Source organism: Adiantum capillus-veneris, chromosome 1, assembly GCF_014529385.1.
Source record: "Adiantum capillus-veneris isolate H3 chromosome 1, ASM1452938v2, whole genome shotgun sequence".
Lineage (NCBI taxonomy): Eukaryota > Viridiplantae > Streptophyta > Polypodiopsida > Polypodiales > Pteridaceae > Adiantum > Adiantum capillus-veneris.
The window spans coordinates 94,106,272-94,127,077 of record NC_140931.1 but is presented as its reverse complement, the minus strand read 5'-3'; positions in this window follow the sequence as shown (position 1 = coordinate 94,127,077).

The following is a 20,806-nucleotide window of genomic DNA, read 5'->3' as shown; positions in this document are numbered from 1 at the left end:
GCAAATGCCAAAGTTCATATGTGATTTTCATACATCTTCATGTCCTATGGGGGTAGACCAAGCTTTTCAATCTTTCACAATAGAACAACCCTCTTTCTTATATATGCCACCATTATCTACTATGACTCATACTAACATACATTTCATACATGAGTGTAGGGTGTGTATAGGGGCATGTTTTATGATCATCTTAAGCTTCTTGACCCATCATCAGCTATAGATACGATTACCACATAGCTCACTGCCATATTACATGATACGACTATATCTAGCTTTCCATATTCCTCATGAAAAGCCTCGCCTACTCCTATCATAGTCTACAAACCCTAGTACATCACATACTTACACCACATCTTTTTATGACATGCCCGATCATCCACCTCTTCCCAGACTACCTGAGTCAAGGCCCCTACATTTATATTCTTCACACCTTCCATGAAAGAACAAGCTATAAACAATCTCAAAAGGGGGAAGGCAACCAACCACATAAGTATACAAGGCAAAGCATTTCATACATGCATATCCACAACTTGTTCCTTTCCTTGCAAACCAATAGGGGTTTGGGTCATGGATCCAACTACATAGACAAGGCCTAGAGCACGAAGACATGCAAGGTCCCGGGAAAAAAAATTGTACTATGGATCATATTTTTACCTTACAGAAACTAACTAAAGCAAGCATAGGCTTAAGGCTAATGCTTATATTGCTGCATTGTGGATATTCATAAAGCGTTTGATAGGGCTTGGTGAGATTGACTGCTTCAAAGATTACAGGTGATTGGAGTACCATTTGACATGATGTGAGGACTCATTGCATTGTATGAGGGCATGGTGGATAAGTATGGTGTCAAGGAGGTTGGTCATCAGTTTTTCCAAATCTCTCCCACACTATGTGGACTGCACATCGAGGAGACTAATTAGTCTTTCATGGACACGGGAGGTGGCAATGGTATATCTCTTGTAGGTGTTGGTTTCTATCTTACTATATGATCATGACATTGTTTTAGTGTTTTATTTGGAGAAGGGGCTACAAACACATGGTGACATTCAAAGATTTTTTATTTTATTTTTGGAGAAGCGCTTATTGCTAGCCTTAGTAAAACCTAGGTGATGTTTTTCAATACATTAGCATCCACTAGATGAGCCACACACATTATGCATGGGGGGGAAGAGGTAGAGGTAGTGACTTCATATGTGTATTTAGGGGTGACTTTCACTGCATTTTCCATGAGGCAGACAACTCCAACCATATTAACATGGGGATATGTATGATTAACCACATTACAAAGATGATGCTATAAATCCCATTTCAAGAGACTATGGCCACGGGGTATCTATTTAATACTTTGGTCGCTCTAGGTCTTGTGTATGCAGCTCTATTATGGGCCTCAAGTGTTCACAAGAGAATTAAAGACAGATTGAGAAGTCTCGGGTTGTTAATTTCCGGTGGGCCAGAAGCGCGATGGGTTGCCTTCACGAGGCAACCAAATAATTTTTTATTGAGCTATTCCAAGATAGATATGTCCTTACAACGAATACCCACAGACTGATTGTGATGCCTTGGGATATCAATTCCCTTAGGCGGTTACACTTCAGGTATGACAAGACACTTACGCCAATCCATCTTTCTGATAAGAGAATGCAAAGCATTTTGATAATCTTGCCGATCAGCAAAGTCAAGGTGAAGGATGTGAGCACCACCTAGCATACATATAGCACACATCCAAATGTGGAACAGGTCCAAGAACAGGTGGCGGAAGAGGAAGCGGTCTTGGCTGAGTCAAATAACTTGGAAATGTTAATGGCTACTGACAAAGCCAACAACAAAACCCTACCTTTTTAGGGTCCCAATTTTGACATTGCACTTTTTGTATGGGGAAATTTTTTCTATTTTGCCTTTGGTCCTCATGAGATAACCATATTGCGAGATGGTATGAGGGAGTTGATGGACCAAATTATAAATTTTGGTCTTTGGTACATGAAATCTATTTTGCAAAGCTTCTTTTGTGAAGCTAATATGTTTGGCTACTCAATATTTTTTTCCAACTAGCAGCATGCTTGTCTCTAATCTCACATGGAATCACCAATCCGAGGTAGTTGTGTTAGATGCACAACTTTCAATGGTGCTCACCCTGGAGTTCACTTCCTTGATCGATGTCATTGATTGGTTTCATCAATCAACATGGACACAGTGAAGGTTTTACTTCTAGCTTACAACTAAGAGTAAGTCTTGTCTATTATATCATTCTTTCAATATTTTGTCTACTATGAATAACAACATAATTCCTCATTATGTGCACATTGGTGGACCCTTGTTGGAATGCACATCAAACGCAAGCATTGCTACCTTGCAAACTCTGCGCATGGGTTTCATGGGAATGTTCAAAGGTAAATTTTTGTCATTTGATTTTGCAAATTATATGCAACATGCTATCACCATCTGCTATGTCTTGCAGGTCTTTTCAAAAACTTGTGGCTGCTTTGGAAGCATTGTCCCAGGACAATATCTGGGAAGACATGCTGATTGTGAGTTGCAAGGTGCCCAAACAAAATGACGGGCATTCTTGTGGATGGAGAGTTCTTGCAAATGTAGAGCTTCTTTAAGAGCACATTTATGCTAAGGAATGTAGAAGTGTAAGTGCACTCTTTTTCTTTTGCAATCCTTAAACGACTATGATCAATCTTATGGAGACATGTCTTGAAGGAGCCCCCGACGCATTTGTCTCACCACAACCATGGTCACAACCATGGCCTCCACCTCAAAGGTATGAAGTGGTGCCTCAAGCAACACAGCAAACGCCTGCAGTTGCTTCTCCTTGTCTCTCTGATTAGTACACCTCTAGCCTTTTTGTTATACACAAATTCACAGAGGACCACGAGCCTCTCAATCCCCATCCCATCATCCAACACCCAGACCGTCTCCTGAGCATGACCTGACACCCTTAGTCTCTCATGTTGTCGAGGCTCCTCATTCACCTACTCGCTCGTCTTCCATCCTTGCTAACTCTCAATCTATTCCTTCCCAGAGCAAGCCTTTACATTCTACTCATGATAATCAAGCCCAGGAGGGATCTCCCCCACTATTGTAAATGAGAGTTACAAACCAATGTATTGAATTGGACAATATAGTGTACATGATTATACCCAAAGTAAAGACAAGTTAAGTCCAACCCGAAAAATATTTGTGCTCAGAGTTTGTTTGCAAGAAAATTTATATTTCATTTTTGTATGAATAACAATTACAAACGTCCTTTCTACAGCTTCGCTTTTAATGAATTGGGGTTTAGAACATCATGATGCTTTGTGTGAGCAGCCTTCTTCAATTAGGAGTTGCACTGCACCAGAAATAGTTGGTCATCATTTATCTTTGCACAAACTATCTCTTTCTCCTTTCTCTGAGGGATGTGTATGACACTTAATGCAACATTTATATTAAATCAAATTTTTTTGACAATGACAAACAAGGAAGTTGTACATGCAAAACATACTACCTTTCGCATGTTGCACTAGAAAAGAAATTTTGGAGGCAGAACCACATTCTCAAAGTCCTTGTGCACCTGTTGTAGTGTCACATTGCCTTGAATGCTAAAAGCAGTCAGTAGGTTAGGTCTACACCACACCTCAAGCATCCTCAAAGGATTATTCATGTCATCATGCAAATCCTGATTAAAAGCTACCAAATGACCTTTCACTTGATGCCACCTTATGTAGTGGAAGGAATCTATGAAGTTTTGAAAAGCTATCATGCATTTACACACAACAGAATTCTTATCTACCTTGCACAGAATGACATCACAATCATGGACATCGCAAGACTCATCCAAAAAATTGAGGCATTTATTTGACTTGTAGACTAGTTGAGTTGCAGTCTTCCTAAGCTTATTATCATGGAAGAAGTCGATGAACACATGCATGGACATGAAGATTGAAACACGTACCACCGTACTTGCAATATTTGGTCTTAAACGCTTTTGTATTTCTTGATGAAGCTTTAGTCTGAAACACTCGAACGTTTCAGAGGAAAAGACTGGCCATTGTGGACTCTTCTTTGGAGGAAGTGAGAGATATCGTAGAGTGCCAAAGCCAAGGGCAGAATACGGTGTATTATAAAAGTGGTCAAAGAAAAATACCCCCCTTTTAGCCAGCGATCTTCTAGTGTTGGTGTTATAGTGTAGCTCGCCCACTGATACATGGAATGCACCAAAAATGCCTATAATGCAATCCATCATCTGTGGGATAGATATTTGCAACAAACAAGTTAAACAGTGAATAAAAAAATCTTTAATGGAGGTTAGAAAATTCACAGATTGATCGGTTAGTTGGAAACTTTGTCGGCATTGCTCTTAGAAGTGCATATATGCGTGTTTGTTAGCAGGTCATCGTGATGTACGTCTACAGCATAGCTTTTTGCTACTAACGCAATGTCAATATGCAAGGAAGTGGCTCGGGATGGGGCACGGAGACTTAATGAAAGTGTCAATCTCATCTAAGTGAACTTAGAGGACTGTTCATGCTACTACAAAAGCAAATCACCACTTCTTAGTCAAAAAATCAGTCCATGTCCAATCTCACCGCTCTAGGTCATCACGCCTTTTCAGCATCCAAACAAATTCGGAATGCAACGAAACTTAAGGAGAGATATTACAACACCTAAGGGCACATTCCCACCAAGTTCTGCGGCCATCTGGGAAGGTACATAAATCACGATCCATCCCAAAAAATGTACAAAAAACTAAAACGAAACTACACGGAAAGGTTCCCCTTAAGCATAGAAACACTTCTCCAATGTCAAAACATCAAAAACAACCATTTAAGACCTCAAATCAATGCATTTAGCTCACAAAAAACATGTTGCAAACCACATCAAAATTGAGAATGGTTACACTTAGATTGTAGAGCAAGAGACAAGGAACACAATGTGCTATTCGGAATCGAATTATAATGACTAGACAAGGAGAAAGGTGGATTACAATTTGTAGCAGCAAAAAGCTCTCACAGCTGACGTCTAATTCTTGCCAAGATAATGATTGTATGTTTTACAAAACTAAGGGTTTTGACTTAAGAGCTAGGGAACTTTCCCACGACCATTCAGCCACGACCACGACCACGACCATTCTATATTTTGCTAAGAGGGAATGATAGAATATATTAAAATTGAGAATCGTCCTTAGCAAAATTACACCGCTTCTTTTGAAAAAATGAGTGAGTACAACAAAGTTTGGTGTATGTCCGCCTTTTATGTGTCAGCCCCTTGTGTCTACCAAACATTCCCCCCTTCCTATTCATTACATGTCCTCGTGCAATCTGCCTTCGATTGTCGCCTCAGTAGTTGATCAGTCTCTTTTCAAGCATCCCAGTGAGGTGCCTGAACTTTTGTGCCCTTGCCTCGATCTCCACCTTTCTCGCCAACTCTCTAAAATGATTAATATTAAGAGTGCTCTGATATGCTATGTGTCAAGCTGGTAAATCTTTGGTCACGGGATTAAATATGGAGGAGTCGACTTCAAAGAATCCTCTCATGAATGCCTCCTCAAATGTTTGAATGTAGTGGGAGGGCAGAAACATGACTCTTGCATATAATCCCATGATGACGTCTTTGCTTGGAAATTTTGTTTCCATATTCCAGCATAGCCCTCTGGTGCCTTCGACAAAAACTTGCCAAGGATGGTGTGCGGCTTCTATCTCATTAAATGTCGTAATGCAGGTTATTAGCATCTTTGCAATCTTCACGAGCATCTGGCATGCGAGATGATCTGGTATCTCCTTCATCATGTTGATGATCCCGTTGAGCGTCTGAACCATATACTTTTCTAATGGGGGATTGTTATTGCTTAGCTTTGTTTATGACTAGGTAATTCAACATTGCTGGTCTTTTGCTCTGCCATGAATAAAAGCTTTCCCAGGATCCTCGTGTGTTGATGGGACAATAAGGTGGGTCAATCCTGAGATATTGCAGAGCATTCTATAATATGTTTCATATGTTGGGCGCTGCCCAAACCATTTCTTTCGCCAGAGGGGTTGATTGTTGATGATAGTATGAATTTGTATCGCAGTGACAGCAACATCCCTGTAATCCCCTCTTTGGTTTGGCTCAAGGGAAGGTAGCATTTTTCATTTCCACAATAGAACCTCCTGCCTCATCAATGGTAGGGCGATCATCTCATGCCCAAGGTTCTTCACCACTTCATCGGGAGTGATCATGAGAAGGGCTGCAGACTCAAACACTTTGAGCTCATATTGCAGATACTCCTTGTGTGAAGGGTCTTTGACATCTGAGATCCACCATTGAATTTCTTCTTTTGCCGTATCCGAGATGGATTTCGTGGCTGGATCTTCAGATTCTTGTGTTGCTTTTCCTGTGTTTGTACTTGGCATATCCATTTGGTGAGCTTCAAAGGTGAAATGCTCTAGTCCTCCTGTTTGCTCAAATTCCACGGGGACTATTTGTTCTAGCTTTGGCTGTGTTGGCCTTTCCCTCTGCCAGTTGCTTCCTCAAATTTTCAATTTCTTTGTTTTTAGCTTTGTGTAATGCTCTATGTCGTGCTGTCATAATTTGTATGTCGTATTTCTCTTGGGCAAGAGCCTCCTTTAGATCCTGGACCTCTTTGTTCAACGAGATCGATCTAGCTGTCATGCTTGAGAAGCTCGGCATCTCCTGCAAGGCTAGAAGTTGGGTCAGAGGCTTGCTAACCACGGCATAAGACTCTTGCAGCTTCTCACTATGTTCTCTTTCCCTGATTAGCTCCTCCTCTAGTCGTTGTTGCTCAACCTGCAGAGTAGTGTTGGCGTCATTAAATTGTTGGACTTCCTTGTAGTAATACGCAGCATTTTCTTTTTTACCTTTGTATTTCAGATTGGAGTTGCAGCTGGATGGTTTGCAACTCCTTGATTTTGTTTTGCAGTTGCTGTGTGCTTTTGGCTGCTTTCGTTGCCTCTTTCTTTGTGTCCTCTAGCTCTAGTTCGCGCAAGTTATAGAGAGCTCTTTGGCATTGGAACTGGAGCTTGATCTGGTCTAAATGTGCATCAATGTCGAGCGACCTGATCATTTCTGCTCCCTCCTCCACCACAACTTGCGAACAAGGAGATCTTGGTTTTTTTTTTACTTCTTTGGCCCTGATCCGAGGTACCAGCATCATCCGTCGTACTTTCTTTTGTTTTCACTACTTCAAGAGCAGCCAGAGTTGTAGTGGTTTCTGGCGGTGTTGTCTCTTTTTCTTGATCTGCTTTCTTTTGTGCCCGCACTTTATTGGCCATTTGTTCTGGAAGATCTACATCTTCTTCTCTTCATCTAATTGCTCCAAGATGTCTAGTCTCTCTGATAGCTCGTGTCCCGTCCATCCTAATTGTGTTGCGTCTCATAATGTGTTAATTAAGAATTCCATGGATAAAATTGCATTAATCCCGAACACAAGGTTAAAAGGAGTGCTCCCGATGGAAGTTTTAAAAGCTACCATGTAAGCCCATAATGCGGAGTGTAGCTTTTGATCCCAATCATTTCTTGAGTCACTCACTATTTTGGTGAGCACCGTGCATAGGATTTTATTTGTACTTTAGCTTGTCTGTCATTAGCTTGTGGGTGATATGGTGTTGATTTGCAATGGATCACCATGAATTCGTCAAGTAAGCTTTCAATGATGTTGTTCACAAAGTGTGTTCCTCTATCACTCACTGTTTCAATGGGTAACCGTATTTGGTAAAGATATGTTCGAAAAGGAGTTGAGCCGTAGTCCGTGCATCATTTTTTTGTGTTGCCTTTGCTTTCGCCCATTTGGTCATGTAATTTGTTGCTACTAAGATGTATTGTGCGTGCGTCCTGTATGCAGGAGGTATGATGGGGCCAATAAAGTCTATGCCCCATTTGGCAGAGGCGCGTACTCCCATCATTGGTCGTAATTGCATTTCATCTCTCCATAGGAGTGGTTTTATGCATTGACATTCATCACATCTTTTGACATATGCCTCTACATCCCTAAACAACATTGGCCACCATACTTGTGCGTGAAGTACTAACTTTGCAATTTTACCAGCAGAGAAATGTCCCCCTGGCTAGCCCAAGTGTGCTTGTTCTAGGATAAAGAAATATTCGCTCTCCGTCTAACACAATCATAATTGTTCTTCCTTTCCCCGCCTATATAGTTGGTTTGCAATTAGCAAATATATTTTGCTTCTTCTTCTATAGTTCTCATTCTTGCCTTACCCCATCTCTCTGCGAAGGTCTTGTTTTTTAAGTACTCGGTTATACTCCATTTGGGTGCTTTTACTACTCGCTATACAGGGTGTGGCATGTTCCATTGGAGGTTGTTTTGTACAGATATCACATGCTTTTTCATAAAGTATGGATACCGTTTTCCATGTTTTGCCAGTAGATCCCTAGTATCTTTAGTCTTTGGTATATTTGTGTTTCCCCACTGTGAAACTCCGTATGTTGTATATGAGCCTGTTTGAAGTAATATTCATATTCGTACGGCTATATACATAGTCTCAAAATCCCATCCTTATCGTGCGTGTACAGTCGTCCGGCTAAAAGCTGGAGATTTCTTGTTTGATGTATGATTGATGGTTTGTCTTTCTACCTGTAATGATCCGATTGTAACTAGAGGGATGACCTCTTCACTCCATCTCGGAACCATTTCAATGTTAAACAGGTACGAATCTGAAAGATCATCATCAATACCTTCAGATGCTTCCCCATGGAACAGTTTCGAAAGATGATCTTCTCGTGTATGTGTGTGTAGTGCCCTTTTTTACGACTACACTGAAATCAAACTCAAGCAATAGGATAAACCAGCGAACAATCCTTCCAGTGTTGCAAGGTTTGTTCACCAGATATAACAGTACCTGGTGGTCTACGAATTAAAAAAAACTTGTATGCAAGAAGGTAATGTCTAAATTTTTTGACAGCATATATCATTCCTAGACCTTCTCTCTCTATAGTGTTATAATTTTTCTCCGCGTTGTTCAGCTGCCTACTAGAGTAGCAAATGGGAAAGTCCATTTTCTTGTCTCCTGGCTGGGCTAATATGCACCCTATTGCATAGGCTGATACATCAACATGAACGTGGAAGATCTTGCTCCAATCAGGGGCTTGCAAAATCGGAGCAAAAATTAATCCCTGCTTTAACTTGTGAAAAACCTGCTCACATTCTTCCGTCCACTGGAACTTAGCAATGAGGGCATACAAAGGCTTAGCTATTACAGCATACATGTATATGAAGCACCTATAGTACCCACAATGACCCATAAATGCCTGCACTTCTTTCATTTACGTTGGTCTAGGTAGTGCGGTAATTATTTGTATCTTTTCTTGATCAGTGGAAATCCCGTTTTTGGACACAGTGTGGCCCAAAATTTTACCTTGTCTTACCATGAAGACACATTTTTTAGGGTTTAAGCAAATACGATAAGCTCTACACTTTTCAAAGACTTTCTCTAAGTGTGTTATGTGATCACTTCTCAGGTGAGAATGAACACAAAGATCATCCATGTATATCTCTAAAAATTGTTTGAGATATTCCTTGAATGCATGACTCATTAGTCTTTGAGAAGTGGCAGGTGCATTGATAAGATTGAAAGGCATTACCCTGTATGCAAATATGCCCGACTCTATTGCAAAAGCCGTATTATGATGATCTTCTAGCTTTATGGTCAAGTGGTTGTAGCCTGAGAACCCATCTAAAAAACTATAGGCCTCCTTCCCCGCAACTCTCTCAATAACATGGTCTCTTATTGGTAGTAAATAGTTGTCCCTGATGGTGGCAGCATTTACCTATTTGACGTTCACACAAACTCCCAATTTACCATTCTTTTTGGGTACTACCAGAATCGGGGACACCCAATTGGTGAGTTCAATCTCGTAGATAAACTCCGCATCCTTCAATTTATCTATCTCCTTCTTAATTTTTTTGGCAAAAGTCTCATTGTATGTATAAGGACGTTGTCTGCGTGGTCTAGCATCACTTTTAAGGGGTATCGTGTGTTGACAGATCACTGGATCTATCCCTTTAGGTCCTTGTATGACCAAGCAAACACATCTTTATACCGTCTAAGTGTATCTATCAGAAGCCGCTCTTCTTCTTCCATGAGGTCCATGGAAATGTATCCCGTTTAGGTTCCTCGTTTGGTTCTACTAAGTTTATGCATTTGGCTTTTTCAGGCCCATCATATGAAGTTCCAGGCTCTTTCGGGTCTCGTTGGGGCTTTTGCACTACAATTTTTCTTTCTTGAATGGTATACTTTCTGTAGTGTGAAGGTGCATCAAACTTATCATCATTTGATTCATCATCGGTTTCCAACTCTGTTGTCCAAACTTCTTTCAAAGTTCGTTTCAATTCATTATATTTGTGTTTGCACTCGGTTTTGGATAACTTTTTGTTTCCTTTTTAGAAATACTTTCCGTATGTGGCTTTTGTTTGTTCTTCTTCTTCAAGTTTGTTTTGGTTGAGTCGGGTTTCATGTACCTCTTCGATATCCCATCCTTAAGACAATCGATTACTTTAACCAGCCTTAAATACTGAATATTCTTTTGTCTTGTTTCATTTGTTCATGCGTTTATTTTGATATCTATGTTGTCTTTGAGGATTTTACTTTGAAAAATCATAGTAGATCACTTGTCAATCCTTCCGTTTGTTGTCTTGGTTTGAACTATTAGAAAGCTCGTCATCCGCATTGTCTTCTAAAAGTTTACCCGTGGAGTCTTGGAACGCTTCCTCATCAGTTTGGTCAAGGTCCCTTACTGAGATCTCATCCACTATGCATTGGCAATCTGCAACCCCCTCCCTGTCAGGCACTTCCAATTTTGATTTTGAACTTACGTTGACACTCATCATTTGGAATGGAATGATATCGTATCCTTCCTCATCACATAATTTGGTCAGGGTCATCTCACTCACACACACATCAAGGGTGGCCAGTATCTACTGCCAACCAAAAGGTTCAAACCTCTCTTCTGAAAAAGGCTCTGGTACATATGCCTCGTCTTGTATTGACCTATCATGAATGCAATCCTCTTTTTTCAAACTACCACTCTCAGAAGCTCCACATGTCCAGTTGTGAGCTTTTTTTTGCAACCAAGCAGGTATTTCTCCTTCTTGGTCAGTTGTGGAGTTTAGTTTCTCTCCAGGGTTTCGTTCCACATCTCTATAATTATGGTCCTTGACACTGATCTTTGTAATGACATCCTTGTTTCTTAGGTAGATATAGTCGTAACCCCAATTTTCTACCATTTTGAGCTGATGCATAAACGTTTTGTCCAATACGATGTCGAAATTGCTGCTCTCATTGAAATTAATAATAGCCAATGTGTGTTCATATGCGATTCTGCAAGAGGTTACTACAATTTGCTCCAAAATTCCAATAGGTCTCTCCCTCTAATTGAAGTTTCATTCTAGTTTTTTGGAGAGCAAGCTTTCCCCATTTTTTCTACATTGCTTTGGTGGCTATGGTTATTCCGGCTCCACTATCCAATATCGCTACCAATTTTACTTCTTTGTACTCCACAGGCAAGGTCGTGTTTTCTTCTTCTCCTTCACAATAGTCTCCTGCCTTGTTCACTGGCACTGGCTCATGTTTAGTTTGTTTTGAGGTGTTATTCAGTGTTTTAGTTTTTGGAGAAACAATTGGTGGCAAAACTACCAGCTCTACTTTCTCTAAAAAAATATCACCTCTTCCCAAAGATGAGGTCTTATATGCAGTAACTCTGATAGAGTTAGTGTACAATGGATGGGGACGACATCAGCTCATGAAGAGTTTTGGTATCCATTATCTTGGGATTAGCCTTCCATTGAGATGGTACTTTTTTTACTTCTGATGTGGTTTCATGGTTGTCTATGAATGAAGGTAATGTCTTCAATGACTGAAGTTTGTTGTCTTCCGATATCTCCATACTTGCATCACCATACGGTGATCAGATATCATTTGGGTAGAGCTCATGTTCAAGGTGGATCTCCATCATAGGGGCTGACTGAAGCGTCGTACTTCCATCTTTTTTGTTTCAAATATACTCCCACGGATCCTGTGGCCATTGTTCTTCCACTTCAAAAATTGGCATATGTGCTTGTGAATACATTCCATCTGTCATATTGGTTGTCATCCTTGTATCCAAAGGCGTTTCCTTTACCGAATATTTTTATTCTCCATCTCCGATCCCTCGCTCCTTTAACTCTTGAATTTTTTCGCGTATTAACACCTCAATCCTTGGAGCAGTGTGGGAATTGGTGGTTCCATAAGGGCTTGAGCAGCCTGGATAAGCTCCTTGCACATCTTTAACCTCTCTTTTTCATACCCTGGGTGAGGGTACGTTAGCCACCTATCCTCCTGGATTTGGTTGGGCTTTAACTTAGCATCATAAGCTTTTAAGGTCGCATCCAAGGATTCAAAGGCCTTGTCCACCAAGACAGATCCTCCTGACGGTATTGCTGATGGTTTTGTTACATCTCTCTTTTTCTTAAGGTCTCTTTCCAATCGCAACTATTCTCTGTTTGCACTAATTTGGTTTCTAGAGCCATTTTTTCTTTCTCTCTTTTGGCTTTTATCTTGTTTTGTTTTGCCTTCCAGGATTTCCTAGGTATTCTAATAGACAAATTTCCTATCTCGATTTGGCTGGCTAGGACGTTCCTTGCAGTCTCATGTGCTTGGGCTCTCGTTAATACGTTTATCGGAATGGTTGATTCTGTTTCTAATCCACTTGAGCTTGGTACAATTCCAATTTTGTTCATGGTTGCTTTCCCTTTGTTATCAGGGTTTGTTGGACAATGTGGAATGAGATGGTCATTTGTACACCCCTCACAGAACCCAAAGAGTTTGATACGCTCTCCTTTGTGTGGACAACTTCTTGCCCAATGATCACCGCTGCATTCATAGCATGATCCTACTAGTGGTGGAGAAGCTTGTGGAGCCCCCATCGGTTGTCCTGTTCTAGGAGGATATCCCCTAGGTTTGTAGTTCTGGGTTGCCATGAACATAAGCATATTTTCATCGACCAAGTAATGGTTTTTTGTTGGTTGTGCTATGTATGATGGCTCTGGCATCTCCTTAGAAACCATCTATGGAATTTGTCCCTCAGAAGCATAGGCATTTTATTCAAACCCTCTCACATAGGTATTGTCTAAATCTTCTTGGTATGAAACTACCTGGACCATACTCTGATCAGAAGGTGCTTCTATAGGTTGTGAAATCCTTACCATAGCCCTGTTTTCTTCGGGTAAAGGATGTTGATTCCCCAACACAAGTTGAGTTTCCCTTAGACTGCGTTATTTTGTCCTACTTGGTATCTTGGAGGGGGTGGTAACTGTTGCCCTCCATGCAGCCCGTATTGTCTTTCTCTAACATAGTTTCTATTATAGAAATATTCGTGGGTCTCATGGTTTGTCCATTTTTGTTCAGTAGTCGCGGTATGTTTACTTTTGGCCTTTGTTGGAGGTTGCACCACTTAGTTGGATGATCTCCTCCACAAGTGTCACATTTTCTGGTGGGCTGTTGTTGTGTGTTTGGGTTCGTCGTGTTTCCTTGGTTCATCCTTCTGATCACTTCCTCGATCATTTGATCAACGTCCGGCACACTTTGGTTTTGCCCGCCCAGTTTGTGGATTCACTAGTGGTTGAAGAGGTAATACTCGTCCCTTGGTCTATGTGTTTTTTCACCTCTCCATATGCCTTGCAATTGTCTACCAGATACAATGCCTCTTTCGTGACTTGCTCAAAAGTAACACATGCCTTTAAGTGCAAGTCTTTTTTAAGAGTGTTATTTTGCAATCCTTCTATAAAAAGACTAACAGTCTCTCATCCTGAGAGGTAGTTCTCTAGCAGGGCATCTTTCTATGTATTTCTTAAATTGAAGCGAGGCTTCCTTGTCCTTTTGTCTAAATGCATAGATCTGGGAGATAGTATTATGCTTAATTCCTCTCTTTGAGAATTCCTCAGCGAATTCTCGCAGAAGTTGCTCGATACTTGGGAATTCCAGGCTGTTTAAAGATTGAAACCAGGTCAAAGTCGTTCCTTCTAGAGTCAACCCAAAAACTTCATATTGAGTATGGAAATCAGTTACCTATTTCACCCTCAACACTTGTTTGAAGATCGAAACATGAGCATACGGATCTCCCGAACCACTATACTTTTTGGGTACACATTTTGCCCCTTGAGACGTTCGCATGCGTTTGGACTCTGCAACCATCCTCACCATCCTTGGTCCTCTTGGTGCGGTCTCTCTAGGTTCATATTCTCCCCTTGGCACTATAATTGGTATCCTATCCGCCATACGTTTATCAAGTCAATCTCGTGTAATAGTCAGAGGGATTCTAGTTGTGTAATTCAGGTCAGGTGATGCACTACCCCTTTGTGTGTTCATAGAAGCCCTAGACCTTTTTGCTCCCACAGGCCCTATGTTCAAAAATCATTGATGTCCAAAAGAATCTTCCACTCTGGTTCTTACTGGACTTACATTCCCAGTTTTTGGTCTCATGTGAGTGGTCATGGTTTTCACTTCTTCTGAATTTACATCGTACTGGTGGAGTGGTCCCCCAAAATATATATATCGCTCTAGCTCCTTACGGAACATAGGAGAGTATTTTTTGCCATACTTATCCATTATGACCACCTGAATACTTCTCCCCTCTGTGTAAGTGAAAACCTATAGTTTTTTACGGTTAGTCAGTTCCTTGGTGCGGGGTTCATCACATCTATAATAGAGTGTTTGTTCTCCCTTATTGAGTTTATATAACCCCACGTAAGTGCTGTCTATATTAAGCCTCTAAGTCTCGTTGGTGCGTGTGAGCACCGCATTTTGCTTGTTCATTTTGGGTGGTTCATCTACTAGCTCTTCATCTACCTTGTCCTTGGTGCCAGTCATTCCCCATTTGTCCACAATAAAGGGGTTGTGAACCACTAGGTACATTATTCCCTCTCTGTCAAAATATATGTCTGCGTCATAATCCACATCTACAAGGTCCTTGAACTCGCTTGGCTTGTTTTCCAACTTAACACAGTAGAGGTCCATTCCATCCTTATAGATCTTGGCCTTAAGCACATTTTCAAATTGAAACTTCAAATACAGCAATTTTACATCAGATGGAGGTTGTGAAGGACCTACCCCCATGGAATTTGCTTCCTTAGGGTTCAGCTTGCTGGATTCCTCAATCATTAGGGTGTAAGATCTTTCTGACGAGGTGTCAGAAAAGATTTCCTCTACAATGTCTTCTAAAGGATGCAGTGGTCTTTGATTCATGCTACCTTCAATTGAGTGATTTCTCGCTTGGTCTATGATGCTGGGATTCCTATTTTGGTACAATCTTCCTGCTCGCAAATACATGAAGAATTGCTATTGCAAAATCCAAACCGGGTTACCTCATTAGCTATCTTGAATTTCCCGTTTTGATTTTACTTGTTGGGTCGTATTCTCTAGCACTTGCAACCTGTCAAAAAATGCTTGATAGCTACGAGTTTACTGCCGTTCCTGTTAGTTCGAGCTTTCAATCGACAAAATTTAACTAGGTTTTTCAATACTCCACAATTTTACTCACAACATCAACCATTCACGTCCAATTGTTATTTTGAAAAATCCACCAGGTTCCTGGGGACTACCTCTCTCTATGGTCAAAATTTTCTCTTATGCTGACTCAAAGGAACATGGATCGCGATCCATATTGGGAGGCTAAACTGACTTTTCTTGGTATCAACAAAATCAGCATGATTAGTAGGTCATTTAGTGCTAAAATTTCTGAAAATGGATTTTTGGATCTTAGAATTAGGTCAGTTCTGTCACTTGCTCAAAGTGCTTGACAATTCTAGACTTTTGGCTTGAATTTGGGGATCCAAATTCAGTTTTGAAATGATCACTAAAGTCTCTGGTATGTTCCCTAGCTATGGTGCAAGTTCTGTATCAATTTGTGTCAGAGGAACATGGATCGCGATCCATGTACCTCAGTGCCAGATCGAACTAAAACTTAACACACACATTTCCTTTGGCTCCCTAATGTCAGCTTTAGGGCTTTTGTAGCATTTGGACTTTTTTAGGTCAACCAAAAGTCAATTTTAGGGTTTGTTTCAGTGGTTTCACCCTTGATCTGTTTTATGCCCTTTTGGCCCACTTTTTGACATTTTTTTATAAGAGCGGTTTAGGAGAAAGTACTTCAAATGTTATCACTTTTCTACTTGTCAAATATCATCTCAAAATTTCATAAAGATACATGGATCGCGATCCATGTTTGGCATGATTTGTTACCATATACATGTGGTAGTGATGTGTGTGAACACACTAGGACCTTCGCGGCATTTTTTCCCTCTTTAGGAGGTTTTTTTCCCCCGAGCATTGTATATACGCCCATCACTCTAGGGCTATCTATCTTTCCACTGCACACTAAGTAACACACTCTCTATAGTGTGCCTTGAGCTTCCTTCATCTTCTCCAAGCTGTGTGCGTTACTCTGCAACCCTAATTCCAACAATTGGTATCAGAGCAGGTTATGTCCTCCCGGGCTTAGTCGCCAGCTGCTCCAGCACACGCCTGCTCACTTTCTCAAATTACAGTGAGGTTTGGTGAGCTCGCAGGTCGATAGATATTTCGGGCTCATTTCGGCCTCCGTTTCCACTACAGGCAGGTCTGCACGGGCTATTTCGTCATTTTGTGCAGAATTTTTGTCAGTGCCGATTTCTGCATAACAGGTGCCTTATAGTCTTTTATGGTTTGTGCTATATAGCACGTGTTGTTCCCACTCCGTTTCTCCTATTTTTGGGCAGTTTTCGCATCAGGTGCAGCATTTACGTGGGATCAAGAAGAATCTCTTGTCTATATCCGCTTATGTACTAAACAAGTGTCCTACGAAAGCTTTGTAGTTTATTACTCCATATGAAGCATGGCATGATAGAAAGCCTTCTATTGAGCACATGCGTGTTTTTGGTTGTTTGGCATATGCTTTGGTGCCACAAACATAGTGCAGAAAATTGGATGATAAGGTTGTCAAATGTATTTCTATTGGTTATAGTGCTAAAAGCAAAGGTTACAGGTTGTATCATCCGCAAACAAAACGTATTCTGGTTTCACGGAATGTAGTGTTTGTGGAAGATTCTGTTCAGCCCTTGCTGTCATGTACTAGAGACAGTAATGTAAGCTCACAGGACATTTATGACACTTTGTTGCCTCTTTTCAATGGTGGAAATACGAATGTAAGTTCCAATGAGGCAAATATACAGCCTATGGGGCTTTGTGAAAATATTACAGTTTAGCCTATTACTGATGCAGATGTACATGATGTACGTGATGAGGAAAGGGTTGAAAATAAGCAGGCTAGAGGTATGCCAAAATGGCTGGTGCACACTTTGCGTGACAGTAAATTGGATGCACCTTTGTCTAGTCGTACTCGTTTAGGCTCTCACCATGCATCTTATGCATTAGATTGTTATGCTTTGGCTGTGTCTAGCTTACATGATGTTGAGGAGCCTCTGTCTTTTGATGAAGCACATAATTCAAAAAATTGGATGGCTGCCATGCAATCAGAATATGATGCACTTATAGAAAATGACACATGGACTTTATGTGATTTGCCTCCCGGCAAAAAGGCCATTGGTACGAAGTGGGTTTACAAGTTGAAACGCAAGCAAGATGGTGAGATCGATCGCCATAAGGCTCGACTTGTTGCAAAGGGTTATGCACAACAAAAAGGCAGAGATTATGAAGAGACTTTTTCTCCCACTTGTCATATGACTAGTGTGTGTTTTCTATGTGCATTGGCAGCTCATTTTGGTTGGGATGTACATCAATCCGACATTGTTACTGCTTTCTTGAATGGTCACATATTTTGAGGAAGTTTATGTAACGCAGCCTCGCGGTTTTGTCATAAAAGGACAAGAGGACAAAGTGTGCAGATGTAAGAAGGCTTTGTATGGGTTGAAGCAATCTCCTCGTGCTTGGTATGAGAAAGCTGACACTCATTTGGTCAAACGAGGCTTTCGTAACATTCCAAAGCACATTGTATGTAAAGCGTGAGGGTGATGTACTTCTCATTGTGGTTCTTTATGTAGATGAATTGCTGATCACTGGACCAAATGAGAGACATATTGTTGAATTTAAGGCTGATTTGAATGCTACTTTCAAGATGAAAGATTTGGGGCTGTTGCATCATTACTTGGGTATACAGTTTAAACAGTGTGATGGTGGTATTGCCTTGTGTCAGAAAAGTTACATAGAGACATTGCTATGTAAGTTTGGACTTGAAGATTGCAAACCTATTGCCGCTCCCATGGAAACAGGTTTGAAGTTGAGTCTACATGATGTTGGCGATCCTGCTGATGTCACTCTTTATCAAATTGTTGTTGTCTACCTCATTTATGTGTGCAACACGAGGCCGGATATTCAATTTGCAGTCTCACAGGTCAACAGATTTATGCATAGCCCAAGGTCTAAGCATTGGTAGGCTGTCAAGAGTATTTTCCGCTACCTTAGTGGCACTTTACATCTTGGCTTGTTTTATCCCAAGGGGGGATCATTGCCGCCAGATTTACATGCTTTTTCGGACTCAGATTGGGCTGGCTATTTTGACACGCGAGTGTCCACAAGTGGTTTTTGTTTCATGCTTGGCAATTCATGTATATCATGGTTGAGCAAGAAGCAACCTACTGTGGCCACTTCGAGTTGTAAAGCTGAGTACAGGGCAGTCTTCACAGCTATGGTTGAGTGTGTATGGCTCAAATGCCTTATGGGCTGGTTTGGGTGTTGGACAGGACACTGCCAACACTATCTACACTGACAGTCAGAGCGCATTGGCAGTTATGTCAGGGAGAGGCTCTCAGCAAGAGAGATCAGCTTGGCTTATGTGCCAACACAAGAGAACCTTGCAGATCTTTTCACAAAGGCATTGTCTCGTGAGAAGCTTGAAGCTTTCCGCAAATCTTTGGGCTTACTCCCCTTTGTAGACTGATCATGTCCTCAGGGCATGGCACTTCCCTTTACTCATGTGCCAGCTCTCGTTCACCGCGTCACTCCAGGGGGAATTTGTTACCATATACATGTGGTAGTGATGTGTGTGAACACACTAGGACCGCTGGGGCATTTTTTCCCTCTTTAGGAGTTTTTTTTCCTCCGAGCATTGTATATACGCCCATCACTCTAGGGCCATCTGTATCTTTCCATTGCACACTAAGTAACACACTCTCTATAGTGTGCCTTGAGCTTCCTTCGTCTTCTCCAAGCTGTGTGCGTTTCTCTGCAACCCTAATTCCAACATGATTTTGGCATGATCTTTGCTGAGGTTGTGACAGAGGGTGTGGTGATGCTCTTCCCCAAATATTTGACCCACTTTTGGCAGGCCAAAAGCAAGATTTTGTGTCTGCTTTGTGGTTTTTTGCAAACAACTCCTTTTTTGGTATTTTGATCAGGTTTCTACACTTTTTTGTTGTGGATCCTTTTGGAAAATTTGTTCCCTTAGTTCTCAGGAGTGCACTGGTCAAATTTCCCTTACAAATGTCCACTAGGTACATGGATCGCGATCCATGTTTGGTAGCATCTGGTCATGATTTTTTTCGTGTTGGTTCCATGCTTTTAGTTGGACCCAATTCTCACCCCTTTTTTAATTTGGACAAATAAAAGTTCAGTTTCTCCAATTTTCTCACTTTTCATAGTTTTTTCTCTGCTTAACCCAGTTTCTTGATTTGGATGTTCTTTTAGCATCCTATTTCTGGCCAAACTCAAGACTATGATGTCTAAGAGTCAGTTCTAAGCAAAGGAAACAATTTCTACTCACTTGGCATGAAAGGTACATGGATCGCGATCCATGTTGGGCAAGCAAACTAGAAAAAATCTGCACAGTTTGTCTCCTGCAAGCTTGTATATCCCCTTTTGTCAAGTTTTGTTCAACTTTGAAGCTCTGACCGTCAATTTTACAACTTTTCAGAGTTATGGTCTTCGGCACCAAAATAAGGTTTTGTATAGTTTTTACCCTGATTCTTTTGGCCCCAATTGATGGTGGAATGTGATACTTAGCCTACTCCTATAAACTAAAATAGATGCAAAAACATAATTAAATCTAACAATACAGAAACGATAACGAAATGTATGGTGAAACAGTCCTTTCCAAGCATGGGAAAATCAAAGAACGAAATACTCTTTTGTACTTCACTCAGAGCTTTCTTTGCTCATAAGGAGTAGCACTGGTGGCTGATCCTGAACTCCAGTCTCTATCAAGCACTAAACCTACGTCTAGCTGCCTTATTGTCTATGTGAATGGGTGTCAAAATCTTTAATAGGGATTTTTCGTACAACTAAGTCACTCACCACCTAAGGATCGACTTCCCAGGTAGCGACGCCAATATTAGCGGGTCGTCGCAATGGACGTCTGCAGCTTAGCTTTTTGTTACTAACATAATGTCAATATGCAAGGAAGCGACTCGGGATGGGGCACACAGACTTAATGAGAGTGTCGATCTCACCAAAGTGAACTTAGAGAACTATTCATGCTACTACAAAAGCAAATCAACCACTTCCTAGTCAGAAAATCAGTCTATGTCCAATCTCACTGGTCTAGGTCATCACGCCTTTTCAGCATCCAAAGAAATTTGGAATGCAACGAAACTTAAAGAGAGGTATTACAACACCTAATGGCACATTCCTACAAAGTTCTGCAGCCATCTGGGAAGGTACATCAATCACGATCCATCCCAAAAAATGTACAAAAAACTAAAATAGAACTACACGGAAAGGTCCCCTTAAGCATAGAAACACTTCTCCAAGGTCAAAACATCAAAAACAACCATTTAAGACCTCAAATCAATGCATCTAGGTCACAAACAAAACATCACGAACCATAGCAAAATTGAGAATGGTTA